At 43.7% G+C, this 27,100-nt stretch overlaps 1 protein-coding gene across 5 annotated transcripts in view; it reads left to right on the top strand.

The window, feature by feature from the left end:
- The window catches only part of RALYL (RALY RNA binding protein like), a 937,349-nt gene that overhangs the window by 833,957 nt on the left and 76,292 nt on the right, over positions 1–27,100 (top strand). The gene's annotated exons all lie outside the window — the stretch shown is intronic.

Below are 27,100 nucleotides of genomic sequence, written 5' to 3'. Positions count from 1 at the left end.
AAGTTCTTCCCCAGCAACAATACAGACAAAAAGACTGAGTATCACATGTAAACCTAGTACAGGCCTAAAAGGCCACAGGTGCGTGAATATGGGGTAGTCCCAAAAAAAGGTTGTCATACCGAAATGTCCGTAACATAAAAATATATGAATAACTGGAAATTACTAACAACTATATACCTGAGGATTACCTAGATTTTCAAAACTCTAACTAAAGTACTTTTACAGAAAATAGAAAACAAGTAACCTGGCAGGCCTGCGAGGCCCCAGGTATGCGTTCTAGGGTTAACTGTTTTAGGGTTTCAGGGGTTTTTGCAATGCTTTATTTATGCCTGAAAAAGATGCTGTGCGCACATACCAAAATTGTGCATTTTTTGGTGTGTTGTTTTCTCCTATAGGCTTTTTTGGGGAGCCTGAAAAAATGCATGTAAAAAAAGCAGTTGCATTATTAAGAGATGAATCCCTGTTTTTTCTACACTAAAAAATAGAGTGTATTAAAAAAAATACTGCTTCAAATCTGCAAAAACGCATGATAACAATGCAGCAAAAATTCAGTAATGACACCAGATTGTTAGTGCATATTTTGGTGTGGACACCTGCAGAAAAAAACATTACTTAAAAATTCTGCAACTCTGCAATTACTACTGCAAGACTTTTGGTTATGCCTCTACCAGCCTTGCACATCTAGAGCATTGCCCTGTATTTAGTGCCTACCTCTTCCCATCAGCTTCGACCAGCTTCTCTGTACCTTCTGAAGAAAATCATCCCCACAGCATGGTGCTGCCGCCCTTATACTTCACGGTGGGGATGGTGTTTTCAGGGTGATATTCAGTGTTAGTTTTTCTGCACACATAGCATTTTGCCCAAAAAGTTCTACTTTGGTCTAGTCTGGCCAGAGCACCTTTTTCCACATGCTGCCTGTTTCCCCTATATGAATTTTTGCAAACTGTAATTGGGACTTCTTTTAGCTTGCTTTAAAAATGGCTTTCTTTAAGGCACTCTTCTTGCCTACCCTATATATCCAGATTTGCGGACAATACGACTATCAGTTGTCCTGTGGACAGATTCACCCACCTGAGCTGTGGATCTCTGAAACTCCTTCAAATTGACCATGGGCTTCTTGGCTTCTTCTCTACCTAGTGCTCTCCTTGCTTGGGATGTTATCTTGGGTGGATGGTCATGTCTTGGTAGGTTTGCAGTTATGTCATACTGCTTCCATTATTGGATGATGGATTGAACAGTGTTCCATGAGTTGTTCAGAGCTTGAGATATTTTTTTTCTAATAATAACCTAACTCTGCTTACTCTTCACTACAGCTTTATACTTGACCTGTCTGGTGTGTTCCTTTGTTTTCATGATATTTTTTGTCACCTAATGTTCTCAAACAAACCTCCGAGACCTTCACAGAACAGCTGTAGTTACACTGAGAGTAAATTACACACAGGTAGACTCAATTTACTAATTATGTGACTTGGAGGCAATTGGTCACTCAGGATTTAATTTAGGCGAATCAGACTAAAGGTGCTGAATGCAAATGCACATCACAATTTTCAGATTTGTATTTTTAAAATATTAAGAAAACCATGTATCATTTCCTTATGTCATACTTGGAATTGGAAACCATATATTATTATTCAGTCTGAAACCCGTTGTGCTCATTCCTTTAGAAATGCAGTTAAATTTAGAAAGAAAATCCTGTAAGATGTTATCTAGCATTGTCTACATGCCATTTATATTAGAACCCAGTTTTCTCTATCAAGACAGATACTTAGCTTATTATCAACTTTAGTTAACAAGTATTTTTCATATAAAAGCAGCTTCATCCTATTTAGGAGTTAATATCCCCAACGTGTAATTCTGAAGTCTTTTCACATTTCATTGCTAACAAGTCACTGTGCCGCTTGCAGATAGCAGTTATCTAGATAATATGTAATTAACTTGACAGAGGATTTAAATTCATGCATTCATTTTTGGCTGCAGAGATTTACTTTCAAGCTATTTTCTCATCTTCAAATTTGATCTTTTATAAAGAACAAAAACATTTCTTTCAATAAATGTCTCATCAATATAAAGATTATTATTGCCAAAGCGTTTGGATTGTTTGTCTAATCGTAACATAATATCATATATATTATTACTATTATGAAATGGATAAATTCTGGGACATGCCGAATTTTGACCTTCTACATTGTTTATTTTTGTCAGCAACATACTCTTATTGAAATTCACTTGAATTCTGATCTGGACCAAATCCAGAGATCTCTGCTGCCAAAGAATGCTTTTTCTTCAGGGTTACTGATACTGAGCAGTGCAAGTACTGTCGAGCCAGAGATACTTCGGTGTGTATGGGAGCGGTGGTGTTGCCTAGTTGTGAGGAATGGGTGTGTGTGTTTTTCAGCAACTCAGCAGGAGTAATCAGCTTCCTGATTTGGTCAATGGGGCAGTACCACACCCTACTTAAACTCCCAGCATAATTCCAGAGTTACCAGTTATTGTGTTTGATTTTATTGCTGTTTCCTAATACATTTATCCTGACCTTGACCCAACTTATATCTTGATTACATTTGTCTCCGTAATCCCTTCTTATTTTGATCCTGGGTTGATTGACTCTTGTTATTGACTGACCCTATTGGCTTTTGCTTTGAATGTGGGTATGATTCTGTTTCTGGTTTTGTTCCTACTGATACTGACCCAGCCTCATTTAACCACCCTTGACTTATGATCATTCTTCTAGTTAGCAGTGACTCCATGGTTGCAATCCAGAGGGCCTCTTTGTAAGTCCAAATCCTTGTATTTGGGTTAAAGGGTGCAGGCTAAGGTTCCTTGGAAAACTGCTAGAAGGAGCAGTACGCATCAAGTCTGTCCAAGGTAGCCATTTTGAGCAGAGGCCTCTGACAGACTTAACAGGTTACAGCACACTTGTAAGCTTTTCCGGGTCTCCAGGTTGTCAATAAAAGGCTGAGACTTCCAGATTTGGCCAATATTCCTGCTGCCATACAAGCCTCCCAGGACCTCTTGAAATGCAAATGTTTCCTGGAGGTTTCCTGTGCATGGAGCTGAGATGCTTTGTAGTGAGGTGGAGCCCGAGAATCTAAACACACATTAAGTGTTCTGGAAATAGGGCATGGATGCATTGTGTGCAAGGCAAAAATAACTTACTGCATTTACTCAAACCCTGAATTTGCTTCTGGACTCCAAGGTTGATCTGTTGGCTCAACATTCAGCACCATTCGTAGAAAACATTCAATGAGTGCTTGTTTCCAGGAGGCTATTTCAGCAACTCAAGATATGACAACTCTCCTGGGCATCCAAAAGTTTTTTTACCTTTTAGAAGAACAGGCAATTTACCTGCACCATGAGGAACTAGCAGCCTGTTGGTCACACTTATACTATTATATTCGGCAGACTGCCCGGTGCACCACAAGAGTCATTTTGATAACATTTTCTGTGATTTATTAGATTAGAAAAGGATCAAACCTGTGAAATACTTGCAGTAATTCAGCATCATTTTACTTTTAGATATGCAATGTCTAGTTTTCTGGACACAGCCATGGAATCGTTGTATTCCAGATCTGATCTACTTTGTTAATTATGGCAGCATCCATTAATCTTTGAACAATGGGCATAAAGAATTGAGTAACAAATTTCAACCTTCCTGATGTAAAACTCATTGAGGCAGAGCAACAAAACACCAAAGTGAATAATAATGTCTTCTTACAAATGCAGCCATTAAGTCTACTGACACTTGAATCCTACATTTAGATGGCTTTCAGAACTGCTTATTGCAGCATGAGGTGCCTGTCTGCCACAACGAGCCACTGATTAGAATCAAGTACTGTTCAATATTAAAGGGACTTCATCCAGGAGAGGCATTATCTGCAATTATTCATGTTTCATGGACACAATTCGTAATTAAAATGCACATGAAAATTCAGTTGATTTTATACAACAAATATGCATTGTTGTCCAACACCCATTAGTTATAGGGTTATTTCCCTGTGATAAAATGATGGTTTATCACATTATGATTTTAAAGGACTTAATGTTCCACCCACCCATTTTGTGAATGAAGCTGTGCTCCTGTAAGCTCCACAGCTGGGAGCGCCGCTGCGCAGAAGCTGCAGCATTACTTGAATGAGGCATCTCTGTAGTTCCCTAGACAGTGAGTGGCCTTGACCATTAGGCATAAAATGTCCTTCCTAAAGAGAAATACTGAACCCTGATCTTTAGCAAAATGGCCGGATTACAGCTTACATATTGGGAGTTGGTGTAATGCCCTCCTTATGCTATTTATATACAGGTGATGCAGTAAGCACTGATACATAGTTGTACTACAGTATTCATCTGGCAAAAGTTTAGGTACCCATCAGGTACTGCCTGCAGCGGCAAAGCCCCAGTTGGTATTGGACCAGACCCCAAACTCCCGTCGCCTGTTGACACAATTTTAAAGGTATCTGCATTTGTGCCTGTGCGGCTGAATGATTAATTTATTACATTGAGCTTCCTGTGCCGATAATAGATTCAGTTGGTACAGTGTACTTACCAGATCATACGTGGAGGGAACAGCAAGAAAAAAGAGGGGGAGAAGCCAGCGCTGCTTGTGGTCAGAACGTAATACATAAAGTGTGAAAACACACATTGGTTTCTATCTGTATTCAAAAATGAGACATTTAGCAAAAAATTGATCAATTGTTTGAGCTACCCCGCCACGTCAAGGCAGTCTCGTATGGGGAGTCCTACTCTACGTTTTTTATGTTCGCTGTGCCATTGCGGCCTCCTAAATGTATAAAAGCAAGACCTCATTACATGCACACTGTACCTCAAGCATTTCAAAATCGTTCCTATGGCACCAGAGGACAAGCGCAGATAAAGGTTAGCCAGGTCCATGCAGACATTTCAGGTCCAACCTCCACACTGCCTGACCAGCACCACAGATAAAGGACGATCCAGGCCCAGATACAGGTGCGTAATCAAATAAAGCCTAGGGCAGGGCAGGGCCGCTGTTAATGTGAACAGCAGCCTAGATCAATCACTAAGAAAACAGAAAGAATAGCGTACATGACCCAGCGCGCACGGCTACAGTGGTGGTCAGCCACAAAACCAATATCAAGAAAAAAGAGGGGGAGAAGCCAGCGCTGCTTGTGGTCAGAACGTAATACATAAAGTGTGAAAACACACATTGGTTTCTATCTGTATTCAAAAATGAGACATTTAGCAAAAAATTGATCAATTGTTTGAGCTACCCCGCCACGTCAAGGCAGTCTCGTATGGGGAGTCCTACTCTACGTTTTTTATGTTCGCTGTGCCATTGCGGCCTCCTAAATGTATAAAAGCAAGACCTCATTACATGCACACTGTACCTCAAGCATTTCAAAATCGTTCCTATGGCACCAGAGGACAAGCGCAGATAAAGGTTAGCCAGGTCCATGCAGACATTTCAGGTCCAACCTCCACACTGCCTGACCAGCACCACAGATAAAGGACGATCCAGGCCCAGATACAGGTGCGTAATCAAATAAAGCCTAGGGCAGGGCAGGGCCGCTGTTAATGTGAACAGCAGCCTAGATCAATCACTAAGAAAACAGAAAGAATAGCGTACATGACCCAGCGCGCACGGCTACAGTGGTGGTCAGCCACAAAACCAATATCAAGAAAAAAGAGGGGGAGAAGCCAGCGCTGCTTGTGGTCAGAACGTAATACATAAAGTGTGAAAACACACATTGGTTTCTATCTGTATTCAAAAATGAGACATTTAGCAAAAAATTGATCAATTGTTTGAGCTACCCCGCCACGTCAAGGCAGTCTCGTATGGGGAGTCCTACTCTACGTTTTTTATGTTCGCTGTGCCATTGCGGCCTCCTAAATGTATAAAAGCAAGACCTCATTACATGCACACTGTACCTCAAGCATTTCAAAATCGTTCCTATGGCACCAGAGGACAAGCGCAGATAAAGGTTAGCCAGGTCCATGCAGACATTTCAGGTCCAACCTCCACACTGCCTGACCAGCACCACAGATAAAGGACGATCCAGGCCCAGATACAGGTGCGTAATCAAATAAAGCCTAGGGCAGGGCAGGGCCGCTGTTAATGTGAACAGCAGCCTAGATCAATCACTAAGAAAACAGAAAGAATAGCGTACATGACCCAGCGCGCACGGCTACAGTGGTGGTCAGCCACAAAACCAATATCAAGAAAAAAGAGGGGGAGAAGCCAGCGCTGCTTGTGGTCAGAACGTAATACATAAAGTGTGAAAACACACATTGGTTTCTATCTGTATTCAAAAATGAGACATTTAGCAAAAAATTGATCAATTGTTTGAGCTACCCCGCCACGTCAAGGCAGTCTCGTATGGGGAGTCCTACTCTACGTTTTTTATGTTCGCTGTGCCATTGCGGCCTCCTAAATGTATAAAAGCAAGACCTCATTACATGCACACTGTACCTCAAGCATTTCAAAATCGTTCCTATGGCACCAGAGGACAAGCGCAGATAAAGGTTAGCCAGGTCCATGCAGACATTTCAGGTCCAACCTCCACACTGCCTGACCAGCACCACAGATAAAGGACGATCCAGGCCCAGATACAGGTGCGTAATCAAATAAAGCCTAGGGCAGGGCAGGGCCGCTGTTAATGTGAACAGCAGCCTAGATCAATCACTAAGAAAACAGAAAGAATAGCGTACATGACCCAGCGCGCACGGCTACAGTGGTGGTCAGCCACAAAACCAATATCAAGAAAAAAGAGGGGGAGAAGCCAGCGCTGCTTGTGGTCAGAACGTAATACATAAAGTGTGAAAACACACATTGGTTTCTATCTGTATTCAAAAATGAGACATTTAGCAAAAAATTGATCAATTGTTTGAGCTACCCCGCCACGTCAAGGCAGTCTCGTATGGGGAGTCCTACTCTACGTTTTTTATGTTCGCTGTGCCATTGCGGCCTCCTAAATGTATAAAAGCAAGACCTCATTACATGCACACTGTACCTCAAGCATTTCAAAATCGTTCCTATGGCACCAGAGGACAAGCGCAGATAAAGGTTAGCCAGGTCCATGCAGACATTTCAGGTCCAACCTCCACACTGCCTGACCAGCACCACAGATAAAGGACGATCCAGGCCCAGATACAGGTGCGTAATCAAATAAAGCCTAGGGCAGGGCAGGGCCGCTGTTAATGTGAACAGCAGCCTAGATCAATCACTAAGAAAACAGAAAGAATAGCGTACATGACCCAGCGCGCACGGCTACAGTGGTGGTCAGCCACAAAACCAATATCAAGAAAAAAGAGGGGGAGAAGCCAGCGCTGCTTGTGGTCAGAACGTAATACATAAAGTGTGAAAACACACATTGGTTTCTATCTGTATTCAAAAATGAGACATTTAGCAAAAAATTGATCAATTGTTTGAGCTACCCCGCCACGTCAAGGCAGTCTCGTATGGGGAGTCCTACTCTACGTTTTTTATGTTCGCTGTGCCATTGCGGCCTCCTAAATGTATAAAAGCAAGACCTCATTACATGCACACTGTACCTCAAGCATTTCAAAATCGTTCCTATGGCACCAGAGGACAAGCGCAGATAAAGGTTAGCCAGGTCCATGCAGACATTTCAGGTCCAACCTCCACACTGCCTGACCAGCACCACAGATAAAGGACGATCCAGGCCCAGATACAGGTGCGTAATCAAATAAAGCCTAGGGCAGGGCAGGGCCGCTGTTAATGTGAACAGCAGCCTAGATCAATCACTAAGAAAACAGAAAGAATAGCGTACATGACCCAGCGCGCACGGCTACAGTGGTGGTCAGCCACAAAACCAATATCAAGAAAAAAGAGGGGGAGAAGCCAGCGCTGCTTGTGGTCAGAACGTAATACATAAAGTGTGAAAACACACATTGGTTTCTATCTGTATTCAAAAATGAGACATTTAGCAAAAAATTGATCAATTGTTTGAGCTACCCCGCCACGTCAAGGCAGTCTCGTATGGGGAGTCCTACTCTACGTTTTTTATGTTCGCTGTGCCATTGCGGCCTCCTAAATGTATAAAAGCAAGACCTCATTACATGCACACTGTACCTCAAGCATTTCAAAATCGTTCCTATGGCACCAGAGGACAAGCGCAGATAAAGGTTAGCCAGGTCCATGCAGACATTTCAGGTCCAACCTCCACACTGCCTGACCAGCACCACAGATAAAGGACGATCCAGGCCCAGATACAGGTGCGTAATCAAATAAAGCCTAGGGCAGGGCAGGGCCGCTGTTAATGTGAACAGCAGCCTAGATCAATCACTAAGAAAACAGAAAGAATAGCGTACATGACCCAGCGCGCACGGCTACAGTGGTGGTCAGCCACAAAACCAATATCAAGAAAAAAGAGGGGGAGAAGCCAGCGCTGCTTGTGGTCAGAACGTAATACATAAAGTGTGAAAACACACATTGGTTTCTATCTGTATTCAAAAATGAGACATTTAGCAAAAAATTGATCAATTGTTTGAGCTACCCCGCCACGTCAAGGCAGTCTCGTATGGGGAGTCCTACTCTACGTTTTTTATGTTCGCTGTGCCATTGCGGCCTCCTAAATGTATAAAAGCAAGACCTCATTACATGCACACTGTACCTCAAGCATTTCAAAATCGTTCCTATGGCACCAGAGGACAAGCGCAGATAAAGGTTAGCCAGGTCCATGCAGACATTTCAGGTCCAACCTCCACACTGCCTGACCAGCACCACAGATAAAGGACGATCCAGGCCCAGATACAGGTGCGTAATCAAATAAAGCCTAGGGCAGGGCAGGGCCGCTGTTAATGTGAACAGCAGCCTAGATCAATCACTAAGAAAACAGAAAGAATAGCGTACATGACCCAGCGCGCACGGCTACAGTGGTGGTCAGCCACAAAACCAATATCAAGAAAAAAGAGGGGGAGAAGCCAGCGCTGCTTGTGGTCAGAACGTAATACATAAAGTGTGAAAACACACATTGGTTTCTATCTGTATTCAAAAATGAGACATTTAGCAAAAAATTGATCAATTGTTTGAGCTACCCCGCCACGTCAAGGCAGTCTCGTATGGGGAGTCCTACTCTACGTTTTTTATGTTCGCTGTGCCATTGCGGCCTCCTAAATGTATAAAAGCAAGACCTCATTACATGCACACTGTACCTCAAGCATTTCAAAATCGTTCCTATGGCACCAGAGGACAAGCGCAGATAAAGGTTAGCCAGGTCCATGCAGACATTTCAGGTCCAACCTCCACACTGCCTGACCAGCACCACAGATAAAGGACGATCCAGGCCCAGATACAGGTGCGTAATCAAATAAAGCCTAGGGCAGGGCAGGGCCGCTGTTAATGTGAACAGCAGCCTAGATCAATCACTAAGAAAACAGAAAGAATAGCGTACATGACCCAGCGCGCACGGCTACAGTGGTGGTCAGCCACAAAACCAATATCAAGAAAAAAGAGGGGGAGAAGCCAGCGCTGCTTGTGGTCAGAACGTAATACATAAAGTGTGAAAACACACATCTTGATATTGGTTTTGTGGCTGACCACCACTGTAGCCGTGCGCGCTGGGTCATGTACGCTATTCTTTCTGTTTTCTTAGTGATTGATCTAGGCTGCTGTTCACATTAACAGCGGCCCTGCCCTGCCCTAGGCTTTATTTGATTACGCACCTGTATCTGGGCCTGGATCGTCCTTTATCTGTGGTGCTGGTCAGGCAGTGTGGAGGTTGGACCTGAAATGTCTGCATGGACCTGGCTAACCTTTATCTGCGCTTGTCCTCTGGTGCCATAGGAACGATTTTGAAATGCTTGAGGTACAGTGTGCATGTAATGAGGTCTTGCTTTTATACATTTAGGAGGCCGCAATGGCACAGCGAACATAAAAAACGTAGAGTAGGACTCCCCATACGAGACTGCCTTGACGTGGCGGGGTAGCTCAAACAATTGATCAATTTTTTGCTAAATGTCTCATTTTTGAATACAGATAGAAACCAATGTGTGTTTTCACACTTTATGTATTACGTTCTGACCACAAGCAGCGCTGGCTTCTCCCCCTCTTTTTTTCTTGATATTGGTTTTGTGGCTGACCACCACTGTAGCCGTGCGCGCTGGGTCATGTACGCTATTCTTTCTGTTTTCTTAGTGATTGATCTAGGCTGCTGTTCACATTAACAGCGGCCCTGCCCTGCCCTAGGCTTTATTTGATTACGCACCTGTATCTGGGCCTGGATCGTCCTTTATCTGTGGTGCTGGTCAGGCAGTGTGGAGGTTGGACCTGAAATGTCTGCATGGACCTGGCTAACCTTTATCTGCGCTTGTCCTCTGGTGCCATAGGAACGATTTTGAAATGCTTGAGGTACAGTGTGCATGTAATGAGGTCTTGCTTTTATACATTTAGGAGGCCGCAATGGCACAGCGAACATAAAAAACGTAGAGTAGGACTCCCCATACGAGACTGCCTTGACGTGGCGGGGTAGCTCAAACAATTGATCAATTTTTTGCTAAATGTCTCATTTTTGAATACAGATAGAAACCAATGTGTGTTTTCACACTTTATGTATTACGTTCTGACCACAAGCAGCGCTGGCTTCTCCCCCTCTTTTTTTCTTGATATTGGTTTTGTGGCTGACCACCACTGTAGCCGTGCGCGCTGGGTCATGTACGCTATTCTTTCTGTTTTCTTAGTGATTGATCTAGGCTGCTGTTCACATTAACAGCGGCCCTGCCCTGCCCTAGGCTTTATTTGATTACGCACCTGTATCTGGGCCTGGATCGTCCTTTATCTGTGGTGCTGGTCAGGCAGTGTGGAGGTTGGACCTGAAATGTCTGCATGGACCTGGCTAACCTTTATCTGCGCTTGTCCTCTGGTGCCATAGGAACGATTTTGAAATGCTTGAGGTACAGTGTGCATGTAATGAGGTCTTGCTTTTATACATTTAGGAGGCCGCAATGGCACAGCGAACATAAAAAACGTAGAGTAGGACTCCCCATACGAGACTGCCTTGACGTGGCGGGGTAGCTCAAACAATTGATCAATTTTTTGCTAAATGTCTCATTTTTGAATACAGATAGAAACCAATGTGTGTTTTCACACTTTATGTATTACGTTCTGACCACAAGCAGCGCTGGCTTCTCCCCCTCTTTTTTTCTTGATATTGGTTTTGTGGCTGACCACCACTGTAGCCGTGCGCGCTGGGTCATGTACGCTATTCTTTCTGTTTTCTTAGTGATTGATCTAGGCTGCTGTTCACATTAACAGCGGCCCTGCCCTGCCCTAGGCTTTATTTGATTACGCACCTGTATCTGGGCCTGGATCGTCCTTTATCTGTGGTGCTGGTCAGGCAGTGTGGAGGTTGGACCTGAAATGTCTGCATGGACCTGGCTAACCTTTATCTGCGCTTGTCCTCTGGTGCCATAGGAACGATTTTGAAATGCTTGAGGTACAGTGTGCATGTAATGAGGTCTTGCTTTTATACATTTAGGAGGCCGCAATGGCACAGCGAACATAAAAAACGTAGAGTAGGACTCCCCATACGAGACTGCCTTGACGTGGCGGGGTAGCTCAAACAATTGATCAATTTTTTGCTAAATGTCTCATTTTTGAATACAGATAGAAACCAATGTGTGTTTTCACACTTTATGTATTACGTTCTGACCACAAGCAGCGCTGGCTTCTCCCCCTCTTTTTTTCTTGATATTGGTTTTGTGGCTGACCACCACTGTAGCCGTGCGCGCTGGGTCATGTACGCTATTCTTTCTGTTTTCTTAGTGATTGATCTAGGCTGCTGTTCACATTAACAGCGGCCCTGCCCTGCCCTAGGCTTTATTTGATTACGCACCTGTATCTGGGCCTGGATCGTCCTTTATCTGTGGTGCTGGTCAGGCAGTGTGGAGGTTGGACCTGAAATGTCTGCATGGACCTGGCTAACCTTTATCTGCGCTTGTCCTCTGGTGCCATAGGAACGATTTTGAAATGCTTGAGGTACAGTGTGCATGTAATGAGGTCTTGCTTTTATACATTTAGGAGGCCGCAATGGCACAGCGAACATAAAAAACGTAGAGTAGGACTCCCCATACGAGACTGCCTTGACGTGGCGGGGTAGCTCAAACAATTGATCAATTTTTTACTAAATGTCTCATTTTTGAATACAGATAGAAACCAATGTGTGTTTTCACACTTTATGTATTACGTTCTGACCACAAGCAGCGCTGGCTTCTCCCCCTCTTTTTTTCTTGATAGTGGAGGGAACAGCAGTAGTTTGTATTTTTTATCAGTACTTGAGGGGGACATGATGTCTTGGCATCATATTGTTATTGTGTATATGGGAGGGGGGTTGCAGGGCTATCAAACTGTTTGTGGTGTAACGTAACCTATACTGTGCTGCAGGTTGTGTGGGCCATCATACTGCATGTGGGGGCCCTCATACTATGTTGAAGAACTCTGAATTTCATTATAGTGTGTGTGTGTGTGAGCCCTCACACTGCCTGTATGTAAGGACCCTCATGCTATGTAGAGGGTTGTGGGGCCCTCATACTGCATGTTTGGGCTGTAAGGGACATCATATTTTATGTGAGGTCCATCATATTTTGTGGGGGCAGAGAGTGACATTATATTATGTGTGGGGGACCATCACACTGACTGTGAGATCTGTTGGAGATATCAAATTGTGCGTGGGGGCCTTCATACTGTGTATGGGGGTTGTGGTGACCATCATAGTGTGTATACGAGGCTGTGCAGCCTCTGTGCTATATATAGGGGAGCTGTGGGGTCCATCATACTTCCTAGGGGCTAAGAGTGACATTATATTATGTATGGGGGACCCTCACACTGACTGTGAGATCTGTTGGGGATATCAGATTGTGTGTGGGGGCCCTCATACTGTGTGTGGGGGTTACGGTGACCATCATAGTGTGTATACAGGGCTGTGCAGCCTCTGTGCTATATATAGGGGAGCTGTGGGGTCCATCATACTGTGTGAGAGCCACTTATATGGATCATTTTGTTGGGAGGAATTATACTGTGTTGGAATTACTGTGATGGCATCATCCTTGCTGGAGGCACTGTGGTGTAAGCATAATGTGCATAAGAGGGGATTGTGGAGGGAATTCATCATTGGAGTATCATGCAGTATGGGGGCATTTTTTAATGCATTATACTCTATAAGGGACAAGAAAGGGGTATAGTAGCGGGCCACAACATAAAGGGCCTTCAGCATTGGCATAATTACTGCATACCTACTATAATAAGTGTCCCTCTCCCTGATTATACAAGTTGTGGGTATGACCCTGTCTACTACATCAAATTTTTGGTGGGAGGGAGGACCAAATTAAGATTTTTGTTGTGGGGTGCCATGATTTCTATGTACACAACTGGTACCCGTGGATCACTGTCTGATCAAAACCATTCCTAAGAGCATTTTTTGCCTACAGGCGCCTGAGTGTTAAATCCAGTTCTGCAAATTAAGCTTCAAAAATAGCAAACAAGAATAATCTGGCAAAACATGTAAGTGAAACTGATTTCCACATCAACACTATCCAGCTCCTCTGTGCTGGCACATCATCACAATCAGTTTGAAAAAAAAAAATGCAATCCTATGCAAAATGAAAATAAATCCATTTTTTCATAGTATTATATTTGTGCAACTAACCAAATCAAAACCTTGGGGAAATAAATTAAAGGGAACCATCACCACTGCCACTTTATCCTGCTCTTTAATAGCTTTTACATAAGCTGTATGATATTGCATTGCGAAAAAAAGCAAAGGAATAATCATCTTTGTGCTGTATACTAATGGCCTCCTACTGCAACTTCCCTTTGATGAGACACGAGGTGTGCTTCAATAAGGATCTCTCATTACCTTCAGTCCATATTTTCATTTACTGCAGTAGAAAATTCCATATATTAAATGTCCATTGCACATAACCACATTCAATAGACTTTCACCACACTCGCCCGCAGTGTATCACAGTCCAAAATATGGCTTTTGATGAACTTCCGACATCGCAGTCATCAGAGTCTCAGCGTGGCGAAGATATGGATGTTTGCAATCTGAGAAATTCAGCTAAAGCCACATTTTGGACTGTGATGCACCGCAGGTAAGTATGATGAAATTCTATTGAGCTGTTGAATGGGGATACAGTGGGGAAAAAAAGTATTTAGTCAGTCAGCAATAGTGCAAGTTCCACCACTTAAAAAGATGAGAGGCGTCTGTAATTTACATCATAGGTAGACCTCAACTATGGGAGACAAACTGAGAAAAAAAAATCCAGAAAATCACATTGTCTGTTTTTTTTTCATTTTATTTGCATATTATTGTGGAAAATAAGTATTTGGTCAGAAACAAGCAATCAAGATTTCTGGCTCTCACAGACCTGTAACTTCTTCTTTAAGAGTCTCCTCTTTCCTCCACTCATTACCTGTAGTAATGGCACCTGTTTAAACTTGTTATCAGTATAAAAAGACAACTGTGCACACCCTCAAACAGTCTGACTCCAAACTCCACTATGGTGAAGACCAAAGAGCTGTCAAAGGACACCAGAAACAAAATTGTAGCCCTGCACCAGGCTGGGAAGACTGAATCTGCAATAGCCAACCAGCTTGGAGTGAAGAAATCAACTGTGGGAGCAATAATTAGAAAATGGAAGACATACAAGACCACTGATAATCTCCCTCGATCTGGTGCTCCATGCAAAATCCCACCCCGTGGGGTCAGAATGATCACAAGAACCGTGAGCAAAAATCCCAGAACCACGCGGGGGGACCTAGTGAATGAACTGCAGAGAGCTGGGACCAATGTAACAAGGCCTACCATAAGTAACACACTACGCCACCATGGACTCAGATCCTGCAGTGCCAGACGTGTCCCACTGCTTAAGCCTGTACATGTCCGGGCCCGTCTGAAGTTTGCTAGAGAGCATTTGGATGATCCAGAGGAGTTTTGGGAGAATGTCCTATGGTCTGATGAAACCAAACTGGAACTGTTTGGTAGAAACACAACTTGTCATGTTTGGAGGAAAAAGAATACTGAGTTGCATCCATCAAACACCATACCTACTGTAAAGCATGGTGGTGGAAACATGCTTTGGGGCTGTTTCTCTGCAAAGGGGCCAGGACGACTGATCCGGGTACATGAAAGAATGAATGGGGCCATGTATCGTGAGATTTTGAGTGCAAACCTCCTTCCATCAGCAAGGGCATTGAAGATGAAACGTGGCTGGGTCTTTCAACATGACAATGATCCAAAGCACACCGCCAGGGCAACGAAGGAGTGGCTTCGTAAGAAGCATTTCAAGGTCCTGGAGTGGCCTAGCCAGTCTCCAGATCTCAACCCTATAGAAAACCTTTGGAGGGAGTTGAAAGTCCGTGTTGCCAAGCAAAAAGCCAAAAACATCACTGCTCTAGAGGAGATCTGCATGGAGGAATGGGCCAACATACCAACAACAGTGTGTGGCAACCTTGTGAAGACTTACAGAAAACGTTTGACCTCTGTCATTGCCAACAAAGGATATATCACAAAGTATTGAGATGAAATTTTGTTTCTGACCAAATACTTATTTTCCACCATAATATGCAAATAAAATGAAAAAAAAACAGACAATGTGATTTTCTGGATTTTTTTTTCTCAGTTTGTCTCCCATAGTTGAGTTCTACCTATGATGTAAATTACAGACGCCTCTCATCTTTTTAAGTGGTGGAACTTGCACTATTGCTGACTGACTAAATCCTTTTTTTCCCCACTGTATGTGCAATGGATATTTAATATATGGAATTTTCTAAAGCAGCAAACCAAGCGTTTTTTTGAAAAATAGGATTTCCTACAGTACTAGTAATTGCGCTATTCCTTTACTTAGACTGTCTAGGTGAAAGCAAAGCCTCTGGGGCATATATGAAATTAAATGATATATTAGATCAGCTACTTTAAGCATTGTGCATGCCCTAATATTCTGTTCTCAGTTTATCAACACCTGGCGCAGGTGCAATGTTTAGAAGTGAAGCTGCGCATGCGCGGAAGATATGGCTTTAGCCTTGATCCCATGATTGTTCGCAGAATGGCACTGCCCAGAAGACTAGTAGGAGGTAACTACCGTACAGTGCCTGGATTTGACACAATGCAGTATCATTAGTTTATCTAAAAGCATGATGTTAAAGCTATTAAAGAAAACAAATAAAAATTAAAAAGCTGCCAAATTTGGGTCTATGTCTTGTAAGATGAACATTTCTCTCACAGGACGCTCTCAGAAAAGCCAAGACTCCAGGGATAGGTTAGACAAATTGGAAAAAGCTTTTTCAAACTTCTCTAAAATATAATACATAGCTTGTGGATTGGAGTATTAAATCACATGCAGGGTCTGGCCCTGAGATACAGTGGATATAAAAAAGTCTACACCCCCCCTGTTCAAAAAGCCATTGTTTTTGTTATGTAAAAAAAAAAAAACATTATAAGAATCATTTCATTTGCAAAACAAGGTGAAATTGTTTTGGGTTGAAAAAGAAAAAATAAAGAACTAAAATAATGCCGTTGTATAAATATGCACACCCTTAAATGAATTCTTTATTGAAGTACCCTTTTGAATTTATGACAGTATTCCATCTTTTTGGAGTCAATCAGCATGGCATATCTAGAATTGCCAATTTTTGCCCTCTCTTAGTTGCAATAGTTCTCCATATCATCTTTCAGATTGCAAAGGCATCTCCTGTGTACAGCGCCCTCTTCAGGTCAACCCACAGATTTTCAATTGGATTAAGGTTTGGTCGCTAGATGGGCCATTCCAAAGCCTTGATCTTTTTCTAGCAAAGCCTTTGTTTTGTTATTTTGGAGGTATTCTTGGGGTCATTGTGGTACTGAGAGGAGAAATTCATCTTTAACTTCAGCTTTTTAGAAGACACCTCAAAGTTTTGGTGCAAAATTGACTAATCTTTGGAAATGTTCATAATTCACTCGAACTTGACTAAAGCCTCAGTTACAGCTGGCCAGAATCAGCTCGAAAAGCATAATGCTGCTTCCATCATGCTTCACTCTGGGTATGCTATTATTTTGTTGATGTGCATTTCTGGGTTGGCATCAAACATACCGTTTGGAATTATGGCCAAAAAGTTCAACCTTAACCTCATCAGACCATAACATGTTTTCCCACATACTTTTGACAGACTTAGCCAGGCTTAGATATTTTTCTTTGTAAGAAAAGGCTTCCATCTTGCCACGCTACCCCACATGCCAGACATATGAAGAATATGAGAGACTTTTGCCACATGCAGTCGCAACCAGCACTGTCCAGAAATTCTTGCAGTTGCTTTATTGTTACTTTAGACCTCTTGGCAGCTTCCGGGAACAATTTGCATCTTGTCTTCTCTTCACTTTTTGAGAAATGTCTAGTTCTAGGTCACTAATGCCACTGATGTGCCAAATTTAAGCCACTTCCTGAGGACAGTGTCCCATGGTATATCTAATTCAGTGGAATTTTTTTGTGTACTCTTCTCCTGACTGACAACTCCAAACAATGATATCCCTTTGCTGTGTAGTAAGCTGATTACTAATTATTGCATTTGCTCTAAAGTGTAACTATGAAAATGTCAGGAAAATCCTAGTAGAATAGCTAAACTTTATTTGGGATTTATGAGAGTCACTACTATTTAACATGAGTTTAAAAGTGATTGGCTAGTTCTGAACATATGCAGCATAATTCAGGGAAGGAGAAGAGAGTGAATAAAGTTATGCTTTACTATTTAACTGCCACTAGAGATGATAGAAAATGTCCCCTTTATGGTATATTGATTGGTTATTGCATTATACAGTATATAATGCAGAAGAGGGTAAGGCCTAGCTTGTCCTGCCACAAATTGAAGGCTATACATATGGAGGGAAAGCTGAATCGTAAATGTACTGATTTTAAAGTTTGAGCAATCGTTATGATTTTAATATTAAAAAGGTTAGTTTTATTCACACGCTTATTTCCTTTTTTTTTCAGTCCCTGAAGTATATGAATTCTTACAGTGTTGTACACGTATGTGAATTTGACTGCAGTTAGTGGGATCTCCTACCCATAATTAATATACCTGTAATTCTGAACATGAAAACATCCTCAATTATAAAATTCTCAACCACATTATGTTACTTTTTATATTTTTATTTTCCACCTCTAAATGATTTGTTTGTTTCTTAATGGATTTATACAGATTATAGATGACATTTATGTGTATTACCTAGCATTTTCACTGGGGCTTGTAGACTTTTGATATCTCCCGTATTTGTATTAGCTAGATGGTAGCACACACCGGTCATATGCTGGTCTCCCTGAAATACTCATTGTATGGTGGATTTTAGGATAGTGGTCTCTGCTTAAGTGGGGACTAGTGTTATGCGTCAGGTTTCTGTTGCTGCACAGCAGAAATCCCGAGCCTTGCCTTTGGCGGTCTCCCATTCCTCTTCGGCCACAGAGGAGCCAGCTCAGCAGACTTGTTGATCCCGGCACTCTGCTCAGACCAGCTTTGTGGGTTTGGTTGCTGCTGCCAGCTCTGGTCCAGCTATAGAAATGCATGTTGGCCTGCAGCGAACAACTCCAGGGACTGAGTCCTCCTTTCGGTCCACTGAGCATGCCTGTGGGACGATCTCCCATTGGAGTTCAGAGGTCACATGCTCAGGTCCTTCTCCAGCTCAGATTGGACCACCAGGAAGGTCCCGGAAGGACGTTGCTATAAAAGGCTCACATGGCCGCTCGGCCATGCGCTAGTATAGACTCTGATGACTAGTTGTGTGTGTGTGATGATGGATGTAAGAGACTGGTGACTGACTCATTATGAAACCCCTTCCCTCGGTTGTGTATGAGTTAGGGTTTAGGGAGATAGAGTCAGTGCCAGTAGTGGCATAGACTATGGGCCACTGAGCATTCTGCTGTCCACACGAGCTCTAGTGCCAGATAGCGCCAGTCAGCACAAGGCACCACTGGACCGCATATGCAGCAGCGTTCCTCGCAGCGGTGCTGTGCGCAAGTCAAGCGCTTACCTCCCTGCTCGGGGTGGTTAGTGGCGTCCGCTGAACCAGTGCAGTGCGCACGTGATGCGACTATATTAAATAGTTCAGGCATCGCAGTGGCGGTGTTGAACGCTAGTGGGACTAGAGGGACTCTAACCTGTGTCTTTGGAGCAGAGTCCTGTGTCTCTGAGCTAGTGTTCACCTTGCCAAGCCCTGTGAGGTTAACAGGCTCCAGCACTTGTGTTCTGCAGCTCTGTGCAGTAACAGAGTTCGCTCCTGTATACACCGGGTCAGCGGTTACCCCGCCGGTGTTCAGTCAGTGTCCACCATTACCGAGCAGCAGTATACCATCTCTGCATGGTGGACCCCGGGTTGTGAACACACCTTATTATTATATTTTATTTGGTGCGTTCCACCAACCCTAACATTATACTAGCGCCAGGGTCTGGCTAGTAATGGCGGACGAACAGCGACTCCTCCGGAACATCCAGCAGCTGGAGGGCAGGTTGGCGGCTCTTGAGCGCGCAACCTCAGCTGTGGATCTTTCCGCAGTCGCTGTACAGGCAGCCACAGAGGCTGTCTCCCATGTGTCCACTGCCATCTCTGCCTCGACGTTATCCCACCTCCCGCTGCCCGAGAAGTTCTCGGGCGATAGTGCTTCTTGTAGGGGATTCATCAGCCAATGTACCATACAGCTAGAGCTGCTGGCTGCAAGATTCCCCTCCGAGTGGGCTAAAGTGGGATGTTATTTCTCTCCTGTCAGGTAGGGCTCTGGAGTGGGCCACACCGCTGTGGGAGCATGGGGATCATGTGATGCAGAGTGCTTCGCAGTACTTGGGCACTCTGAAGCAGGTCTTCTTGAGACCACGAGTCACCCATGATACCGCGCTCCAGCTGTTGGCATTATCGCAGGGCTCGTCTCTGTCAGCCATTTTGCCATCCAGTTCCAGACGCTGGCTTCAGAACTGGAGTGGTCAGATAAGACCCTCTTTCCGGTGTTTTGGAGAGGTCTGGCTGGTCATGTAAAAGACGCTATGGCCACGAGGGAGATTCCCGCCACACTGGAGGAGCTTATCACCATCTCCACCCGCATAGACCTTCATTTTTTGGAGCGAAGGTTGGAGCGGTCCCAGTGTAGGCAGAGGTTTAGGTTGGCACCCAGTTATGTTAAACCTCTGGAACCTCCGAATCAGGCGTCCGAGCTCTCAGGGGCCACGGGGGATTCTCGCACGGGATTCAGGTCCCGGTCCGTGCAAGTACCCGTGGTCAGTCACAGTTGCCAGCAGTCTGGTCACCCAGCCAACAGGTGCCCATAGCGGCCGGGAAAACGCTCACGCCTAGTGGCCGTAGGTGGTGGCTCACTAGAATCTGCGGCGTTTTCCTCCAAGTTGTCCTTTAAGGGGACGTAGTGCGACTATATTAATTAGTTCAGGCATCGCAGTAGCAGTGTTGAATGCTAGTGGGACTAGAGGGACTCTAACCCTGTGTCCTTGGAGCAGAGTCCTGTGTCTCTGAGCTAGTGTTCACCTTGCCGAGCCCTGTGAGGTTGACAGGCTCCGGCACTTGTGTTCTGCGGCTCTGTGCAGTAGCAGAGTTCGCTCCTGTACACACCTGGTCAGCGGTTACCCCGCCGTTGTTCAGTCAGTGTCCGCCATTACCGAGCAGCAGTATACCATCTCTGCACGGTGGACCCCGGGTTGAGAACGCACCTTATTATTATATTTTTTTTGGTGCGTTCCACCAACCCTAACAACTAGTTTCTCACATGTGACAAGGTTACCATTTTTTTTTAATTTGTGCCCTACTGGTGCTCCAATAATAGATATTGTTAATACACCAGAGTGTGAACAACCCTTTAGGATTGCAAAACTCTAATCAACAAATTCTCAGAAGGTAAATAGATCCTAATTAAGTGATGCAATAAAACATGACTTTACGAATTTTTGTTTAAAAATGTAAAAGTAGTAGAGCGAAAATGTATTTTTTCTTCTGAGCAATTTGCTGATTTTAATAGATAGTGGGTTACGTTTACCACAGTTTTTCTTTCATGGTAGTTCTTGAGGCACGATCACAGTAAAAGTTATGCTGCAGTGTGTGGACGCTCGTAAACACCTTCCTAGAATATATTTTTGCATCTATGTCTTATGGAATAGTAAGAAATCGGCTTGAACGCAATCAAACCTTGATTTTTTTATAGCTAAATTTAAGCTGCGTAGCTCAGATTTCCAGATTTATGAGAGATGGGATGTCTACTTAAGAAGACTAATTGGTGGAGAATTTTGTTGATCATGGACCTTCCTCACTTTTCTGAGAATGACAAAAGGTCCAACAAAACACGTGACTAAAGGTTCTTTTACACTGGTTAACAATCAGTCGTTGACGATAACTGGTCCATGTGAAGCAAATGTTGATTCATCAGCTGATCTGATCATCCCTATCGTTGTCAGGGATGCACTGTACTGTGACTAGTATTGTAGCTGTTTGTGTTTGCGTTGCAGAAGCATCATCTCAACACAAGCTTGTCATACATAATGCTTTTTTATCAGTAGTTAGATCATTTGTGATAGGCTCTTGCAGATGAGTCTCCCTCTTGATCGGTCATCTGTTCATTGCATAGTTCAGGCGGGTCCTAAATCATCGCTCTTGAAAGCATACATTCCCATGTAAATTTGCTGCTGACAATATGCAAAATGTATGGGGACCAAGTGATCCTTAACAGTATTCTCGATCATTCTAGCATCATATAGAGTTGTGCTCAAAAGTTTATATACCCCAGCAGAATTTTTGCTTTCTTGGCCTTTTTTCAGAGAATATGAATGATAACACCAAAACTTTTTCTCCACTCATGGTTAGTGGTTGGGTGAAGCCATTTATTGTCAAACTAATGACCCTGATCAAAAGTTTACTGTACATACCCTGGTGATTTTGGCCTGATAACATGCACAGAAGTTGACACAAATGGGTTTGAATGGCTACTAAAGGTAGCATCCTCACCTGTGACCTGTGACAAATGCCAGGAAAATTGTTTGGGATGCAAAGAAAAACCCACAAATAACATCAGCTGAAATACTGGACTCTCAAAAAACTAGTGGTGTGGCTATTGCAAGTTGCACAATAAGGAGGCATTTGAAGAAAAATGGGCTACATGGTCGAGTCGCCAGAAGACAACCATTACTGCGCAAATGCCACAGATTATCTCATCTACAATATGCAAAACAGCACAGAGACAAGCCTCAAAACTTCTGGAACAAGGTAATTTGGAGTGATGAGACCAAAATTTAACTTTTTGGCCACAACCATAAACGTTACATTTGGAGAGAGGTCAACAAGGCCTACGATGAAATGAAAACCATTCCTACTGTAAAGCACGGAGGTGGATCGCTGATGTCTTGGGAATGTGTGAGCTACATAGGCACAGGAAATTTGGTCAAAGTTGAAGGAAAGATGAATGCAGTATGTTATCAGCAAATACTGCTGCACATGGGACGTACTTGGGCGTTCCAACATGACAATGATCCAAAACACAAGGCCAAGTCGACTTGTCATTGGCTACAGCAGAACAAAGTAAAGGTTCTGGAGTGGCCATCTCAGTCTCCTGACTTCGATATCATTGAGCCACTCTGGGGAGATACAAGAGTGCAGTTCATGCTAGACAGCCCAGGAATTTACAGGAACTGGAGGCTTTTTGCCAAGAAGAGTAGGCAGCTTTACCATCTGAGAAAATAAAGAACCTCATACACAACTACCACAAAAGACTTCAAGCTGTCATTGATGTTAGAGGGGGCAATACACGGTATTAAGAAATGGGGTATGTAAACTTTTGATCACGGTCATTTGGATGTTTTGGGTTGAAAATGATTTCAAAAGAGAAAACACAGTAGTTTGACAATAAATGGCTTCACCCAACCACTAACCATGAGTGGAGGAGAAAAAGTTTTGGTTTTATCATTCATATTCTCTGACAAAAGGCCAAGAAAGCAACATTTCTGGCGTGGTATGTAAACTTTTGAGCACAACTGTAGTTTGCATTGTCTCGTTTTAGAAGTGCATTAAACGAGCATCACTGGACATGGTGTATCACCAAAGAACATTCGTTATGGCCAGAAACGAGTCATCGTTAAGCTCAGCTTTAACATAATATTGCCTCATCCTTCTACTTCAGTGTTCTACTTTTTAAAAGTAGGTTTTTTAGGCAAACGAATTTGTTAATAGTCTAAAATTGGGTTAAGTGCCCTTGATCTGCCTGACAGTCTCCTTGATCGCTCAGCTTAATGTATGAGCCTATTGATAATCATTTATGTGACAACTTTCCCCAAGTTCCTCATAATAACCATTAAAGTAGGTCTATTAATGTAGTCAACAAAGGCAACAGATTAGCACAAATTGTATTTATTTATAGGTTTCCGTCTTTCCCGGCGCCTTATATTTTATTTATTCATTACATAAGAACATATTTGCATGAACATAGATTAGAAATAATCTCTCCAAGTTACCATTTCTCATAACATGTGAATAATGGCCAGCTAGGAAGACAAAGTGAATTAGATTGACTACTCTAAGCTAATGATCATAGATTAATCTGATTTAATATTTAAGCCATGTTTTCAAACTTAAGTACAGCAGAGCTCCCTGAGCACATATCTCCTATTCGATCATTTCTTTTAGAAGCTAGGAGAGCATACGGTAGCAGATGAGCCCTGTAGAGCTGTCATATGTCAATCAAGACACAATGCTGTACATCATGTGGGTGGACACAGCTTTCTTACTTAAACACCAGAACTTTTCTAGGAAGAATACTTTATTAACTTTTATGCTAGAATGGATCCAATGTTATATTAATCATGTGAGATGATGAGTGGCTTGACTTACATCATACAGACACTGAGTAACTCCTATAAGAGAGACTCACCCATAAGAGGATAAAGAAAATGATCAAACTGTTGATAAAAAGCTATATATAAGAAACCAAAAAATACAAACAGCTAGGTTAGGAAATCAGGTACAAGAGCACATAACATGTCACATATCCTTATACTGATAGATCTTCAGATTAGGCTGTGGTCAGGCAGACAATCATGGAACACCAACTTATCTGCTTTGCATCCCAAAGATTGTCTTCAGCTTCTACCTCCCAATGCTGGCACCCTTATTCTAATAGCTAAGCTACAACTCTGCAGATTTCCTCTCTATGAGCGAGTTTGCTCATTACTCGAGATTTCCAAGCATTCTCGTGTGATCTCTCCGAGTATTTTGGCGTGCTTGGAGATTTAGTTTGTGTAGCCATAGCTGCATGATTTGCGGCTGCTAGACAGTCTGAATACATGTGGGGATTTCCTAACAAACAGGCAATCCCCACATGTATTCAGGCTGTCTAGCAGCCGCAAATCATACAGCTGAGGGATACAAACTAAATCTCTGAGCATGCCCAAAATACTCGGAGAACACGTGAGCATGCTCGGAAATCTCGAGTAATGAGCATACTCGCTCATCACTACTCTCTATACATCAATAGATATTTAATGTTGATCATATAGAATAAAATAGCTTTGGAAATATGGACATATTCTATATTTTAAAACAATCAACCTTACATGATACCATCTGGCACCAAGCTGTCTGTCCCCCTTCTATAGAACTGATCGAGAAGCCACTGCTGGTTATTTTGCCAGCTTTGCTAAACAGCACTTTTTCAGCTGTTCAAGATAAAGATAACTTTGTAGCTCAGTTTTGTAATATAAAGTAAAGACATGGCTGTAATGACGCTGTCATATTGACTACATTGATACATTTGGTGAATAAATCCGCTTTGTTGTTCTTCTTTAATCACCGTTTGAAGATTTTTGGTAATTAGATTTTGGTGCATTGAGGCCGGACTGTCCACTAGGTCTTCTCCTCCCTGTCTGTGATTCTCTGGTTCCTCCACCTGCCTCTTTGAATATCAGGTCGCTGCTTTTTCAGTGACCATTCTTCTTTTGTTTGAAATTTCAGCAGTGACCTGTCATTCGAAGACCAGTGGCAGGTAGAGGGGCAGGGGATTAACAGACAGGGAGGAGAAGACCAAGTGCACAGTTAATACCAGCAACAGCTGGAAGTGCAGTGCCCAGCAGCGGACACTACTGTTGATGGAGCTGCACGGTGCAACTCTGCAACTAAGCACATCCGCCCCCTATTGAGTACTGGAGCTTCAGCAATCAACTACTTATGTTGCCTAAATGCAGCTGCTGCCAGAGTGAATTTCAGCTGAATGGCGGGGATACAGGGTGTTGGACCCTGCCAATTAATGATATTACTTACACATAGATTATCAGTATGTTTGTCCTTGTGCTTATAAACAATGGCCTATCAGAATAAGCAGTAGTAGTGCACTTTGAATCTTATGTACCCCAATACAAAATCTCTAACAGGGCCCCAAACTATTATGGGTTTTTAATAGTGTTGGTCTTTTAATATGATCCAAAGGGACCTGTTGAGCCCATCCTAGACTTAAGGGTCCAAGTGCAACTGTAACTTCTGTACCCTCTATAGTTACTCCCCTGGCAATCAGAGCTGAATCATGGAGACTAGAGATGAGCGAACATCGTCGGCTCCCTCCTTATCCGAATAGCTACAGTATAGAGTTTACTGAAGAAGCTGCATCGGGAACCCGGATACCTGTAGCGCTCCCAATAATCAGCTGTTCGGCTCCACAGCTGCATGTGTGGCGGCTGTGTGACAGTCACAACACACAGGCTCTCCATACATGTGCTGTGACTGTCACACAGCCATGACACATGCAGCTGCGGAGCCGAACAGCTGATTATCTGGAGCGCTACAGGTATCCGGGCTCCCGATGCAGCTTCTTCGGTAAACTCTATACCAGGGGTGGGGAACGTCTGGCCCGCGGGCCTTATATGGCCCACCATATCATTTTGTCCGGCCCACACTCCAGAGCCGAGATCCGGTACTTTGTTGCAGGAGCCAGAGGAGCAGAGGAGGACTCTTGCTCCGCTTCCTAGCCCCGCCCACCGGATACCGCGCACTGATACGTGCACGCACTGATGGGGACTGAGCACACCCTGGCGGCCCCCGCGCACTGATACCTGCGGCAGTGTGGCTAATGGGTATCTAGAGCTGGAGGAGTCACCGCGCGCCGCTACCCAGTGTGAGCTGCCCTGGACTTTGTCTGCGGCCTGCCTTCTTCATCACCCCGGCCTGCCATCTTAATCACCCCGGTCACCGATGCGGTGGTAACCATGTGCTGCTGTGCGTGCAGTGCGGGGCCTGGGGGCCATCCAGGTGGCCTGGTCAGCGGGACTTACTTCAGACGCAGCCAGTCACTGTGAACTCACTGGACCACTCCAACACCAGGTCAGTATGTGCTGCCTATTGGGGACCTATGCTGCCTAATGGGGACCTGTGCTGCCTAATGGGGACCTGTGCTGCCTAATTGTGACATTTGCCTGCCTATTGGGGACCTATGCTGCCTAATGGGGACCTGTGCTGCCTATTGGGGACATTTTCCTGCCTATTGGGAACCTGTGCTGCCTAATGGCGACCTGTGCTGCCTAATGGGGACATTTTCCTGCCTATTGGGGACAGTTACCTGCCTATAGGGGACATGTGCTGCCTATTGGGGACCTATACTGCCTATTGGGGACTTGTGCTGCCTAATGTGGACCTGTGCTGCCTAATGGTGACATTTACCTGCCTATTGGGGATATTTTCCTGCCTATTGGGGACAGTTACCTGCCTATTGGGGACCTGTGCTGCCTAATGGGCACCTTTGCTGCCTAATGCGGACCTGTGCTGAATAATGGTGACATTTGCCTGCCTATTGGGGACCTCGGAGATTTAGTTTTCGTCGCCTCAGCTGCTTGATTTATGGCTGCTGGACAGCCTGAATACATGCGAGGAATGCCTGTTTGTTAAGGAATCCCCACATGTATTCAGGTTGCCCAGCAGCTGCAAATCATGCAAATGCGTTGACAGAAACTAAATCTCTGAGCACGCCAAAATACTCAGAGAACACCCGAGCATGCTCGGAAAAACCCGAGCAATGAGTATACTCCCTCATCACTATTAATAATTTTATGCGGCCCCCGAACGCTATTATAAAATTCCAAATGGCCCTCGGCAGAAAAAAGGTTCCCCACCCCTGCTCTATACTG

The sequence above is a fragment of the Dendrobates tinctorius genome, unplaced genomic scaffold (genome assembly GCF_039654945.1).
Source record: "Dendrobates tinctorius isolate UK_male_01 unplaced genomic scaffold, ASM3965494v1 ptg000165l, whole genome shotgun sequence".
NCBI classification, from domain to species: Eukaryota; Metazoa; Chordata; class Amphibia; order Anura; family Dendrobatidae; genus Dendrobates; species Dendrobates tinctorius.
The sequence above is the reverse complement of the archived record's forward strand: the minus strand, read 5'-3'. Positions and strand labels throughout refer to the sequence as shown.